The following is a 15,159-nucleotide window of genomic DNA, read 5'->3' on the forward strand; positions in this document are numbered from 1 at the left end:
GTGGTGAAGAAAGGTTTTTCGTTTTAACCAGGGTTTCCCAGGCTTCTTAAACTAGAGAACATTTTGAGACCAGCCTTCCAAGGACTGAGCTTCAGGGAATCCTGGTCTGTTGCAAAGCCTCTTTTCAGCCTAGGGTAAGGAGAAGGCCCTTCTCTGAACAGCCGAGGTCCCCGACAGGAACTGTGACCTCATTCTGCCTCTGCTGTGCCTCGAGCGAGGCACTTTTCCTTTCTCAGGGTCTCTCAGTCCGGACGTCTTCGTCCACCTTTTCCTCTCCCTCAGTTGGTATGTCCTATTGAGTCTACTCACAAATACTCCTGGAGGGCCGGTTGGGAGCCAGACTCTGTTTGAGGCACTGAGGGGAGAGCAGTGAACAAGGCGAGGGCAGTTCTGGGAAGCTCCATCATGGAGCTTACAGTATGACAAGGAAGACAGGAATTAAAGCTGTAATTCTCAAAGAGATGAGTGTGCTCAAATGGGAAGTACAGAGCGCCAGGAGAATGGCTGGCTTAGGCTAGCCTGGGGGGGCTAAGACACACCAGTGTGCTGAGGGTGGAGGCCGCTCACCATTGTTATGGATGGCCGGGGGTCCCCACCTAAGGAGTGAGGGGTCTGGGGCAGTTCTTGTAGGTCTGTCTTTGTCCCATGTTAGGTATTTGATGTGTAGATATTACCACCCAGTGATAGCCAACGGCCCCTCTTGTCTTAGGATGTGTCGCCCCTTTCCCTCCTTCCATGTGGGATCTGTGTGGTCTGGATGCTGGTGGGGCTTCTTATCCTGGGACACTGGTGAGGACCCAGCCACGTCCTTGCTGCCATGATACTGAAGGGCTCATATCATCCAGAAGTTGAGAGCTGGTGGCTGGGTCCTGTGCCTCGAAAGCTGATAAGTGAGCCCAAGATAAAGACTCACCGGGGTGTGTGAGCACAGACCTCTTTGAATCACGATGAGGTGCCCATCGGCTGGCCCCCTCCTCCCGTCTGTCCTGATAATGCTGTCACAGGGTGATGTGACAAAATCAGTGGCTGCCTTGGTTCTGCCCTCGTCATGTTTTACTGCACCCCTGCAGCATTTGCATCCTCGGTCTTCAGCCTCTTGCCTCTCCCCCATACTCCTTCCTCACTGCAACCAGACCCTTTTTTAATTTTTAAAAATTTTTGCCCACACTGCACAGCATGTGGGATCTTAGTTCCCTGACCAAGGATCAAACCCACGCGCCCTGTATTAGAAGCATGGTATCTTAACCCTCTGGACTACCAGAGGACCTCCTGAAGTGTAGGAGACATCGTTGAGTGGAAGTACAGTGGTGTACAGCAGCTCTCCAAAGCTTACCTAGACTGTTTCTAACACACAGAATCTATCATTCCCTTGCTTAAAATCCATCAGTGGCTCCCTATTACTCAGGGTGTGGTGTCTGGGCTCTGCTTACCTCTCCGGGCTTCCCTGATAGCTCTGTGAAGAATCCACCTGCAATGCAGGAGACCCCGGTTTGATTCCTGGGTTGTGAAGGTCTGCTGGCGAAGGGATAGGCTACCCACTTTAGTATTCTTGGGTTTCCTTTGTGGCTCAGCTGGTAAAGAATCCACCTGCAATTCGGGAGACTTGGGTTTGATCCCTGGGTTGGGAAGATCCCCTGGAGGAGGGAAAGATGACCCACTGCAGTATTCTAGCCTGGAGAATTTAGAGTCAGACACAACTGAGCAACTTTCACTTACTTATTTACTTACCTGTCTGGGCTTATTTGATCTTGCTGTCACTCCCCCACCCCCAACTCTTATGTTCCCTTACACCCTTCAGTCCCTTCACATCTACTGCTCCTTCTGCCCAAGCCAGCCTTCCATCCTCCCATCTTCCATTCACTTTGCCTCCCTGTCTTTAGAGGGCCGAGTTTAGTGTCACACCCTCTCTGAAGCCGTACCTGCCTCTGCACCCTGGGCTAGATTACTGAGCAGAGTCTTGTGTGTTCTTCTCTTGCTGCACTCATCAAACTGTCTCTTCTGCGTGTGAGCACGTTGGGAGCTGTCCCTGTTTGCTGTGTCCCCAGATGGAAGGGTGCTCAGTACATCCTGGATGTCAAACATGCGAATAATAAACAGCTAACACTCATGGAGTCCTCTGTTGTTGTTCAGTCACTAAGTCGTGTCCGACTCTTTGTGATCCCATGGACTACGGCACGCCAGGCTTCTCTGTCCTTCACTCTCTCCTGGAGTTTGCTCAAACTCATGTCCATTGAGTTGGTGATGCCATCCAACCGTCTCATCCTCTGTTACCCCCTTCTCCTCCTGCCCTTGATCTTTCCCAGCAGCAAGGTCTTTTCCAATGAGTTGGCTCTTCACATCAGGTGGCCAAAGGATTGGAGCTTCATCTTCAGCATCAGTCTTTCCAGGGTTGATTTCCTATAAGATTAGCTTGTTTGATCTTGAAGTCGAAGTGACTCTCAAGAGTCTTCTCCAGAACCACAATTCAAAAGCATCAATTCTTTGGTGCTCAGCCTTCTTTGTGGTCCAGTTCTTAACATGCATACATGACTACAGGAAAAACCATAGCTTTGTCTATACAGACCTTTGTCAGCACCATGACGTCTCTGCTTTTTAGTATGCTGTCTAGGTTTGTCATAGCTTTTCTTCCAAGGAGTAAGTGTCTTAATTTTGTGGCTGCAGTCACCATCTGCAGTGATTTTGGAGCCCAAGAAAATAAAATTTGTCACCATTTCCACTTTTTCTCCATTTGCCATAAAGAGATGGGACCAGATGCCATGATCTTAGTTTTTTGAATGTTAATTTTTAAGCTAGCTTTTTCATGCTCCTCTTTCACCCTCATCCAGAGACTCTTTAGTTCTTCACTTTCTGCCATTAGAGTGGTATCATCTGCATATCTGAGATTGTTGGTATTTCTCCTGGCAGTCTTGATTCCAGCTTGTGATTCATCCAGCCCTGCATTTCTTATGATGTACTCTGCATATAAGTTAAATAAGCAGGGTGACAATATAAAGCCTTGACGTACTCCTTTGCCAATTTTGAATCAGTCTGTTGTTCCATGTCTGGTTCCAGCTGTTGTTTCTTGACCAGCATATTGATTTCTCAAGAGGCAGGTAAGGTGGTCTGGTATTCCCTTCTCTTTAAGAATTTTCCACAGTTTGTTGTGATCCACACAGTCAAAGGCTTTCATGTAGTCAATGAAGCAGAAGTAGATGTTTTTCTGGAATTCCCTTACTTTTTCTATGATCCATGGATATTGGCAATTTGATCTCTGGTTCCTCCTGCCTTTTCTAAATCCAGCTTGTACATCTGGAAGTTCTTTGTTTACATACTGTTGAAGCCTGGCTTGAAGGATTTTGAGCATTACCTTACTAACATGTGGAGTCCTGTAGAGGTTGCAGAATGCTTTTCACCTACACTGAAGCATGCAGTCATCACCAAATATGTGCTATTTTATTACCCCAGGATACTGATGAGGAAACTAAGCTTCTGAGACATTAACCAATTCTCCAAGGTCATGCAGGGGTATGTGCTGCAGTTGTTATACAGGTTGTATGTGGTGTGGGTGCACAGGAGATGTGTATAATGATATCACTGCTGTGCTGCTTGAAACCTCAAGAATGAAAATATGTTCATCAGTAAGAAAATGGAGAAACGAAGTGCTCTTTGTAGATACATACAGTGGAAAACCATACGGCAGCTACAGTGAGGGAGCTAGATTTATGTGTATCAACATAGACTAAATTCTAAAAACAGAGTGAAAAGCAAATTGTAAAAGGAAGGGTAGAATAAGATACCCATATTTGAACAGTTTAAAAACACAAAATAGGGACTTCCCTGTGGTCCAGTGGCTAAGGCTGTGAACTCCCAATGCAGGGGGCCCGGGTTCGTTGATCAGGGAACTAGATCCCACAAGCCACAACTAAGGATCCTGCACGCACAACTAAAAAGATCTCCCACGCTGCAGTGGAGATCGAAGATCCTGTGTGTGCCAACCAGGACCCAGTGCAGCCAAATAACTTTTTTTTTTTAATTAAAGCACAAATAATACCGAATGCTCAGGAAGGAGATTCACCAATTTCAAGGCTAGTGGTGACCTCTTGACAGAAAGAAGAGAAGGAGGTGGGATGAAGTGAGGACTTTTATCTCTATCACTTCACTAGAAAAATACTTGAAATGAATACAGCAAAGTGTTCATCTGGTAAATCTAGGTGGTGGGTTCACCGTTGTCTGCTTTATTAATGTTCTACCTTTTTCTGTGTTTGAAATATTTCTATAATTAGAGAACTTTTAAAAATAAGATTAAATATGCCATCCAAGTGCTTCAGAAACTAGAGGCTTGAAAACATTCACCGCTTCTCTCCCACCTCAGGGTAAGCTGGGCCCTTCTATGCCTTCAAGCTTTCCATTCTTTCATTTGAAACTATCATGAGCACCTACCCTGTGCCCTGGTCTAGTTGTTGTTGTTGTTCGGTCACTCAGTCGTGTCCAACTCTTTTGCGACCCCAAGAACTATAGCCCACCAGGCTCCTCTTTCCATGGGATTTTCCAGGCAAGAATTCTAGAGTGAGTTGCCATTTCCTTCTCGAGAGAATATTAACCCAGGGAAAGTGAAGTGAAAGTGAAAGTCGCTCAGCCGTGTCGAATCTGTGACCCTACGGACTATACAGTCCATGGAATTCTCAGGCCAGAATACTGGAGTGGGTAGCCTTTCCCTTCTCCAGGGGATCTTCCCAACCCAGGGATCAAACCCAGGTCTCCAGCATTACAGGCCGATTCTTTACCAGCTGAGCCACAGGGAAGCCCTGGTCTAGACAACAGTAAATAGTGTAAACAGTGCCCAGCACCCACGTACATGCCCCTCCACTTGTCCCTCCTTTCCTCGTAAACCCAAACCAGAGTGACTTTCTAGGCATCACAGTTTTGGACTCTTTCCCTGCCCCCCCACCCTTTTTTTTTTTTTTTTTTTAACTGTATTTTGTTTTCCTTTTTAAGTGAGGCAGACCAAGGTTCAGATCTCTTACTGATTCTGCAAGTATCCAGGGCAAGTAACTTGTCCTGTCTGGGCCTCAGTCTACTCACCTGTAAAGTGGGGTGGTACCGTGGTCTCCCAGGGCCATGTGAAGATGAGGGAACACACGTGATGCCCAAGCACAGCTCCTGGCCCGGAGCGGGTGTGAGAACCACTCCCCTGCCTTTCCTCTTCCCAGAGGCCCTCCCCCGCAGCGCCTGGCTCGTGCTGGCCTCTGCACAACAGCACTTATTCTCAAACTTTTCAGTTTCAGGAACTCCCCTTTTTATTATTTTCCCCATGCTTTGGAAGATTTTGATCCCAAATTGCATGTATTAAGTCATTATTAATTTATTTCCCATTTTTTATTAATCAAAGACATAGATAGCTGCCCCTCAGAGCTTCTGATCTATACAGCCCTCCGGGAGCTGCACATGGCTAACATAATTCCAGCCAGAGGCAAAGGAGTCAGCAGTGTGTGTGGTCTGGGTGGCCTGAGGAGGGCCCATGTAGTGGCACGGTGTTCATTTCCTTTTAGCTAAGAGCTGTGGAAGCAGCCTGCCTTGCGTGCGTGGATCTGCTTTCCCAGGTCACTGACCGATGGGCTGGGGGCTGAGTCTTCCCTGTGAGGCTTGAGTCCAGGGCCCCACACAAGTCCCGGACCCCTCATCTGTTTGACTCACTCCAAATAGATGGCGTGCACCAGCGCCACCCAGAAGAGCGTGGGGTTCGTGTAGTGTGTGTGTGTGTGTGTGTGTGTGTGTGTGTTAGTCACTCAGTTGTGTCTGACTCTTTGCGACCCCACGAACTGTAACCCACCAGGCTCCTCTGTCCATGGGACTCTCCAGGCAAGAATACTGAAGTGGATTGCCATTCCCTTCTCCAGAAGATCTTCCCAACCTAGGAATCGAACCCTGGTTTGACTCACTCCAAATAAATAGCGTGTACCAGCGCCATGCAGAAGAGCATGGGGTTCACATAGTGGGAGGTGGCAAAGCTGTCTGCATGTGGGTTCCACAGGCACCTGCTGGAGACCACCACGCTGACCTGCCCCTTGTCCCCAGTGCTGACGGAGCACACCAGCCTGTAGTGGGGTGGGGTGACAGCGCTGACCAGGTCCCGGATCTCGGCACTCAGCACTGCGGCCAGGTGGGCACACGGGGCCGGGTGGTAGTCCACACCAGCCAGCTTGCAGGGCAGGTGAGCCTGCATCAGCTCCTGCGCCCAGACCCAGGGGAACTTCACCTGCAACCTGGCTGCCCCCAGGGGAACCTGGAGGGAGGGGAGGAGGCGGGTGATGGTGGGGAGTGTTTGCAACAGAGAACACGTAGAGTTGGGGCTCAAAGCCTAATATGTTGAGCACAGACCCTGAGTCAGAGCAGAGGAATGGACAGACCATGGAACATAAGGACACAGGAAGATAACTTACAACTCTGTAGTCCTGAGCTTCCAAGGGGCTCAGCCTGCGATAGGTGGCCTAACGCCCAGGGTCCCGACTCCACTCCAGCTCCCTGCGTCCCCAAGGCCCTGGCCCACACCTGCTCCTGGATGATGCTGACAGGCCAGTGGCGGTTTGACTGGAGCCATGACTGTGTTCTCGAAGACGTCCGATTCTGGAAAAGTGAGAATGAGCCTGGAGGTAAGCAACGCTTGCTGAAGGTCTCCTGAGCGCCAAGTTTAGTCGTCTGTTTCGGGCTGCGTTTGCCCCAAAGCAGACTCTGAACGAGGATGTGGGTGCAAGAAGTTTACATGGGTGGGAATTAGGGAAGCGTGGCGAGGGAGGGCAAGGAGAGCCAGCACACGTGTTAACAGGCAGGCTTCCTCCTGCACAGCTGGGGCCCATCCTCGGGGGTCCCACCATCAACTGCGGAAGGCACTCAGCACTATCTACTCCTGGGGGCGAGGGAGCTGGGTGCTTATCTACCAGCACCCAGTGTCTCTCTAAGGGCTGAGGCTTGTTCCCAGGGCACCAGCTCCCAGCGCTTGTGGCCTCCCGGGTGTGGGCTCGGCCCGGCAGCCAGAGAAGCCCTCAGGCAGAGAGACGCAGGAAGCCCGGTGTGTGTCCCTCCAGCTGGGCCGGGGTGACGGAAGTGGCAATCAACAGTGTCCACCAGGTTATCTCACTTAATTCTCACAATCTTGAGAGCTGTAGCTTTCCTGTTTTATAGGCAAAGGAATGGATGCTCTCGGGGTGGAACAGCTGTCAGAGAAAGTGATGTGGCCTGAGGGCAGCCTCTGTAGTGTGCCCTCCCCCACCACCCCACCACCCCAACAGCACAGCACCTAGACAGGGAGTGTTGAAGCGACATTTGTTGGATGAGCTGGTGGATGCCACACGACCTTGGGCTAGCCACTGCTCTTCTGTAAAATGAAGATGGGATCTCGTTTCCTCCCGGGGCTGCTTTGAGGAGTAAAGGAATTGCCCCAGTGCCCAGCACTGGGCTTGGCCCACCGTCAGGTCTCTGAGCCTTACTTTCTTTTCTCCTCTGAGGGCAGGAGGGGTCTCTACTAAGAGGTGAATCTTCATGCCCTGCTCAGTGGTTCCAGAAAAATCTCCAGAACATCCCTACTGGCTCCACCCAACCAGACCTGAAGCCTGTCCAAGTCCCCCGCCCCCTACCACCACACCCATGTTAATAAAGCAGTAGCCTGCCTTGCCTCCCTGTTAGTCCAGAGAATACTCTCTCCCTCGATCTCTCTGTCTCTGTCTCCAACTCACATTTTCAGCCTCTCCTTAACCTTCCTCATCTACCATCACTCCCCAGTCTGCTGCCATCTGGTACCTGCCCCACCTGCGCCCTATGGGCTCTACACGGTCCCTGGCATCCAGAGATCATTTTTCAGCTGCATTTGAGGCTGTTGTCAATTCCCCCCTTTCTGACCCTCAATTTCCTCAATGGCAAAATGCGTCCTACTTCGCTAATTAACTCCTTCATTCATGTGTTCAGCAAACATTCCTGGACACCCCCCTGTGTGCAGGCTGGGTCCTTGAGGACCCTGACTTTGGGGGTGTCCACAATCTCTGGGCTAGGGGGTTAGGGAGCAGATGCCATTATAACAAATGTGAAAGAGCTTGGCACACTGCCTGGTATAGAGTGGACACTCAGCAAGTGCTGGGCTCTATCTTGTCTGTCTTTCGGGCCTCAGTTTCCACAGCCAGAAAATGGGTATGAGGAGGTTGAACTTGCTCTTTGAAGTCCCCTTCCCAGCTCTGATGGCCCAAGGCCCTGCTCCCACCCCCTCCTCCAGTTGGAGCCCTTCCCTCTCACCTTGAGCTCCTGAGTTAGCCTGCGAACAGCCAGGAGGCCTTGGAAGCTGAGCCTGGCAGCTCCTGCGCTGGACTTTCTGAAGCTTGGCTGGCCGCCTTTCTTGATGGAGGACCTGATGAGGGAGTGCTGCTCCCCTGACCAGGATGGCCAGGGACCTGAAACACAGGTGGGCAGAGGAGGCAGGAGGGACCAGGGCTCCCAGTAAAGAAGGCAAGAGCAGCTTTGGCCCCCAGCTCTGCCATTCCAGGCATCTACAGCCCTGTGTCCCCAGTCTGCATTGAGCTCAGACCTCTTCTTCCCCCCTACAAGTGGCCTTCCTTGTGGGTAGAATAAGTGTCACGGTAAGAACAGCCTTTTGAACTAATCAGGTGTAAGCTCAAGTCTCAGCACTACCATTTCTTGGCTGAGTCATCTTGGGCAAATCTCTCTTCTCTGAACTTCAGTCTCCTCATGTGTGAACTAGCAGTGCTTGGTTTCCTTGTCTCAGCTTACATTTATGTGCACATGTGCTCAGTCACTTCAGCTGTGTCGACTCTTTGTGACTCTATGGACTGTAGCCCACCAGGCTTCTCTGTCCATGGGATTTCCCAGGCAAGAATACTGGAGTGGGTTGCCATGTTCTTCTCTAGGGGCTCTTCCCGACCCAGGGATCAAACCCGCATTTCCTGCATTACAAGCAGATTCTTTACTGACTGAGCCACAGGGAAGCCCTTCAACTGATGTTTACTGAGCACTTAATCTGCGCAATGGGCTGAAAAACACAGATCTCTGCCACTCCCGGTGGTCGTGTGCTGGTGGGAAGACAGTAAACAGCAATACTGCCCTGCTAAGGGGTGTTTGAAATGGGGACACTAATACCTCCTCCCTGAACTCTGAGAATTGAGTGGGATGAAGTGCACAAAGTAGGGTGCCTGGGCCTGGCACCTGGTAGGTGCTCAATAAACGCTTGTTGAATAAGTGAACAAATACAAGCAATTCTCTCTGAGGCCTGATTACTAAGTGGTAAAAAGGAGCTGGTCATCCATACTTTGTGAGGTTGTTATAAAGATTTTTAACTTTGTTGAAATGAGTGAATTTACATGAATAAAATAGAATAGACCCATGTAAAGTGCTCAACCCAGTGCCCAGCTCAAGGCCTGGTGGCTCCAGTTATCACTCATCCACGCGGAAACATGCTGCCCGTGCTGTGCACAGCGCTTCACAGTTTACAAAGCCCTGTGGCATCTTATGTGTGGGCTTCACAGCAGCCCAGGGAGGTCGGGCAGGATTAACCCCCGTGGCACATGTGGAAACTGAGGCTCGGTGGTGGGGGTGAGGAAGTGTGACTTGCCCAAAGTTACACAGGCTGTCAGATGTGAAACATGGGTCCAAACCCAGGGAGTTTCAAACCCAAACCTGTCACTCTTTCCACTAAACCAAGCATAGCAGCAGTGATCCAGCACCGCTGAGGGCGAGCAGCCCCCAGAGTGGGGGGGCATTCTCTGCCTGATCCCCCAGACCTCCGGGTGTCCCAGGATTGGGGGTGCCCACACTGCACAGTCCCAGCTCCAGGCAGGCCCCTTCCGGGCTGGGCCCTGGCTTCCTGTCTACGATGTGGGTCAGTATCCCTCCCAGGCAGGAAGGGCCCAGAGCTGGGTGGGGCCACAAAGGGCGGCGATGTAGGCCCCCTCCTCACTTTCCTCCCAGAATCCACGGAGTCAGAGGCTGAGAAGGTCACACCCTTGTCCAGGGTCTCCCTAGAAACCTCATCTTTGGTGCATCTGGTCTTCTGCGTTGTCATTCCCGGGCTGTGGCCCTTGCACTTAGCCTTTGGGAACGAGGACAGGGCAGCAAGACTATGAGAGAAAACAGAGACACAGGGAGAGGAGGCGGGGCTGTGTCTTCCTCCTCTGGGCAAAGTCCCAGCCCTGGGCTGGTGTGTGGCTCCCAGGGGCGTGGGAAGCCAGCAAGTCCCCAGGGGTCCCCTTCTGCTATCCCGGGACCCCACTCCAGCTCCCCACCAGCCCCAGCTCTGCAGGGGCCTGCCTCCTCGTGCCTCCCTGCTTTCAGCTTTCCACTTTCCTCCTGAGTTCTCTGTCTGCATTCTGGCCCCTTTCTCATTTCCCTCTGGCATCTTACACACTTGCTCACACTGTGCTGACCTGTGGTTTTCAGTCAGACCCAGCAGAGGAAGTCTGGGGTGTGAGGAGTAAAGGTGTGGGTGTGCCCCGAATGTCCTTACCTCCCGACCCCTGCCCCCCGGGAACCCAGACTCCTGGGAAGCTCCCCTGAGTCCTCAGGGTCCTGGTCAAGAGAGAGATGTGGCTCCCCAGGGCCCAGTCAGGAATCCCAGGGCGGGCACAGGCTCTCTGCCCTCTGCCGCACCCTCCTTTGTCGGCCCAGACCTCTGGGAAAGGGCGGCATAAGGCAGCACTCTCGCTATCCCGTGGGCTCCGTCCCTGTACCCCGGGTGGAGGGGCAGATTCAGGCTTGAAAACAAAACAAGCTTAGGGAGGAGCCCCAGACATGGACAGGCACACCAGATCCGTGGGAGCAAAGGTACTCAGAGCTGTGTGCACACCTAGAGGGACAGGTTTACACTAACACACTGACCTGTGCACTAGCGGACAGCTGTGTACCCACGAAAATAGCCGTGCACTTATAAGTGTGCATCTGTGAAGAGGTGTGTGTCCCCTGAGAGTGTCACACACACCCACAGCTGTGACATTTGCACTCAAGACACACGTATGCACCCAGGGAGGGGCATTCCCTTGGAAATGTGTAACATCCAGGGAGAGAGCCGGGTACACGCAGGTCTAGGTGGATAACCGCAGTCATAGCGGGGGACACGTGCCTACACAGGTGTGTGGGGTTCAAGTGTACACAGAGATGTGTGCAAAGGAACAGGTGTGAGTGCACAGCACTGGGTGTCGTCACAAAGGGCGTTTTCACACTCAGCAATGGACAGTCACCCAGAGAGAGACCAACATACATGGTGCCCAATGCCCAGACACCAAGGTGAGTTCATGAGCCCAAGGAAGCAGTCTGAGCAGATGGTGACACAGGGCACCCCGAGGTGGACACGTGTGCGGTGACAGAAGCAGCACGGCGGCGCCCCCGACTAGACATACAGAGACCCTCAGGGACAGCTCCGCGCCCACTGGCTCCAAGGGGCTGCAGGGCCGGTGGCAGAAAGGAGCGTCCTCTCCACGCCAAGACACGCCCTGGAAGTTTGAGTGGGTCCTCAGGGTTCTGCTGTGGGAATCTTCCCAGCGAGGTGCTGCAAGGCCCCGGATACCCAGGGTGACAGTCCCGTGGGAGGTATAGAACTCCCGAGTGACCGAGGCAGGGTGGCAGCGGGCGGCCTTTGTTCCTTCCCCATCTTCTCCCCTGGGGACTGGGAGAGTGCAGAGGCCAGGCTGCTGACTGGAGGGAGGGGCAGCCAGGCAGGGGAGACCTCACTCAGAGGTGACCTCAGGAGGGAAGGGTTAGAAAGGCGTGGGTGTGCCCTGGGAGCTGTGCAGCCTTTGGCACTCACACAGACATACGGGAAGACATGCATTCCCAGCTCACTGAGTGCTGGCATGCTCCCGGTCCCCAGCGGGTCCCCGCCCATCCACCCTCACAACGCCTGGCAGGGAGATGCCATTCTCACGTCACAGACGAGGAAGCGAGGCCTGGAGAAGTGGTAGCTAGTCCAAGGTCACACAGCTGGTAACTGCCAGAGCTATCTGAACCTGTATGGCTGGGGTTCTAGGGGCGCCAGGCTGAACCACCACACTAGACCATCCAGTCACTCCACTGGGTCGAAGAGAAATATGGGCTCAAATCCACAAGGACACTTCCTAGCTGTATGTCCTTGAGCAGTTGAATCCATGACTGGCTGCTGAGCACTTAGCATCTGCTAGGGAGGACATGCCGGAGAAGGCAATGGCACCCCACTCCAGCACTCTTGCCTGGAAAATCCCATGGACGGAGGAGCCTGGTGGGCTGCAGTCCATGGGGTTGCTAAGAGTCGGACACGACTGAGCGACTTCACTTTCACTTTTCACTTTCATGCATTGGAGAAGGAAATGGCAGCCCACTCCAGTGTTCTTGCCTGGAGAATCCCAGGGACAGGGGAGCCTGGTGGGCTGCTGTCTATGGAGTAGCACAGAGTCGGACACGACTGAAGCAACCTAGCAGCAGCAGCAGCAGCAGCAGGGAGGACATGCAGCAGGATGGAGACCATGAGAGGACGTGCTCTGGGCAAAGCTCGTGCTGGGCACTAGGATGAAAACCCAAGAAGATAGAGGATATTCACAGAAAAACATGGCAGTCAGAGCATGGGTGATCCTCTCTGTGCTAGGGGGTACATCCAGAGAGGGGCAGACTCCCAGCTTGGGGTATGGTCAGGAAGACTGCCTGGAGGAGGTGACAATGTTCTGAAGGATGAGCAAGAGTCTGTCAAGGGAAGCTAGAGCAGAAAGAAAGGCAGTCCAGGCTCAGGGCACAGCATGTAGAAATGAGAGAGGTGCTGATGGCTGGGCTGTGATGCTCAGGATGGGGACAAGGTCTGAGACGTTCTCTGTGTGTGTGTGAGTGGGGGGCAGGGGAGGAGTCCTGGAGAGGCATGAACACCAAGCAGAAGAGTTTAGATTTTATCCTGAGCAGAGGGCTGACGTAGTCAGGTCAGCATTTTAAAAAAATCAGAGCAGAGTGGTTGGGGTGGGTAGAGGGCAGGCAAGAGTGGAGGCACACAGGTGGGTGAGATGAGGAGCCTGCTGTAGAGATGCAGAGAGAGACGGGGAGAGGTAGGGGTGTCTTCAGAAGCTGCCTCAGAGCCGAGAGCCGTGACTAGGCTCAAGTGTGACCGCCGATGTGGGGATGAGGGGAGGGAAGTCCAGGCAGCTCCAGCATTCTTCCTGGTGGGCTGGTTGTGGTGCCACCTTGAAGAGGAAATGCCAGAGGAGCAGCAAGTTTGGGGGAGGGGCGGTGACGAGTTCAGCTGGGAGCTGTGGATTTCGAGGGGCCTGAGGTGCGCTGTGGTGGTTACAGTTGGCTGCCAGACTAGCAGCCATCTTTGCTCCTGCCATCCAAATTCTGGTGTGTTGTGGAAGTGAAATGCCTGGTCTTCCGAGGTGAGCTATGCTAAGCCCATCAGGATAAACTTCTCCTCTCACCAGTGATGTTCTAAGAGTGGGCATGCGTCTGAGTTTGGGCTCTCCCAGAAGCAGACCTTGAGACAGGATGTGAAAGCGTGTGGTTTATTTAGGAGAAAGAGGGAACCCTGATGAGACTTGGTGACCAGGACACAGATAATTTGACCGCAGGGAGGCAGTGCACCCAGCAGAACTTGAAAGAGGGAGGGGAGGGGAGAAACCGAAGATGAGTATAGACGTTATTCTCAAGAAGCCTGGTTGTGCAAGCCAGTAGACGGGTAAAGGTGAGAGCTGGAGGGAAGCACAGGCTCACAGAGAGTGTATCCCGTGATGGGGAGACCCTCATGCACTTGACTGTGGATGGAGTCTGCCAGGAGCCGCTGGAGAGCTAGGTGCCTGAGGCAGGGAGAGGATGGGCTCAGGCAGGAGGTGGAACCACCTTCCCCTGAGGCTCGGGGGAGGGGTGTGTGAGCACAGGGTGAGGACCGGAAGGTGAAGGGGCTTTCCTGTTTGCCTGTCTCCCTCTGCAGGAAGGGATGGGGTAACCCACAGGAGGGGTGGGGATGCACTGTCTCAGGGAGGCTGCTGACTGCCTGGGATGGTGTCTGTGGAGTCACAGGGAGAGAGCCACTGGGGGAGCCAAGGCAAGGCTGGGGCCGGAGCTGAGATCCTAGGCGAGGCTGGAGACCATGAACAATGGGTGCTGGTTCTGACCACACAGGGACGGCACTCCACCTAGCAGCACCCAGAGTCCAGACACCCAGGGGAGAAAGTGGCCAGCTGGACTTGTCCAGCAGATGGCATGAAAGGAGAGTAGGATGACCCTGACCCTGTGGTCTAAGCCTGAGGGGCAAGGGGGTGAGGGATATGCAAGGTGACGGGGAGATGAGCAGGGACGGGAGAGGAGTGTCACAAAAGTGCTGGGAGAGATGCGGTTGCTCCAGGGGCGGGACGAACACTTCACAGGTGAGGGGTTCAGGGAGTAACACGTGGATGCTGTCACGGCCCCGCCCACATCCTGCGGTCTTCACCATTCCCAGGCTTCTGCTGTGACACCTGGACACTGGGGCTTCACAGGCAGGTTAGAGATGCCTGAGAGGATGGTCTCAAGCAGTGGTCACCCAGGGGCAGCTGGCAGTCGGTGGACAAATTCGCTGCCTCCTTGCCCCTCAGTGGAACGCTGTCTCCCGGAGGTGCCCATGGGGTGGAGGCTCGGTTGCCCACAGTGGTCAGCTGCAGGTTAACACACCCTGAATCAGCTTCTTCTCACCGCTCGTCTCCCTGCTCTACCCCCTGATCTGTGCTTCCTCGGATTACTTTCCAGATACACTCCTTGTCCTCAACTCCCTGCCACAGGGTCTTCTTGTGAAGCAACTCAACTCACAACAGTGACTCAAACCCTCTGTGCTTCAGTTTCCCCCTCTGCAAGACGGGGAGGCCAATCTGTGCCTCTGAAACTGGGAGGACACACACACAGGTCTGGGAAGCTCAGTGCCATGCCCAGGACTCAGCAGACATTGGGTTAGCGCCCTCTCTCAGACATGCATGTGTGTGTGTGTGCATGCACGCATGTGCTCAGTCACTTCAGTCCTGTCCAACTCTTTGCGACCCCATGGGCTGTAGCCCACCAGGCTCCTCTGTCCCTGGGATTTCCCAGACAAGAATACTGGACTGGGTTGCTATTCCTTTCTGCGGGAGATCTTCCTGACCCAGGGATCAAACCCGCATCTCCTGCATCTCCTTCGTTACAGGAGGATTCTTTACCACTGAGCCACTGGGG

Source organism: Bos indicus x Bos taurus, chromosome 3 (assembly GCF_003369695.1).
Source record: "Bos indicus x Bos taurus breed Angus x Brahman F1 hybrid chromosome 3, Bos_hybrid_MaternalHap_v2.0, whole genome shotgun sequence".
Classification (NCBI taxonomy): domain Eukaryota; kingdom Metazoa; phylum Chordata; class Mammalia; order Artiodactyla; family Bovidae; genus Bos; species Bos indicus x Bos taurus.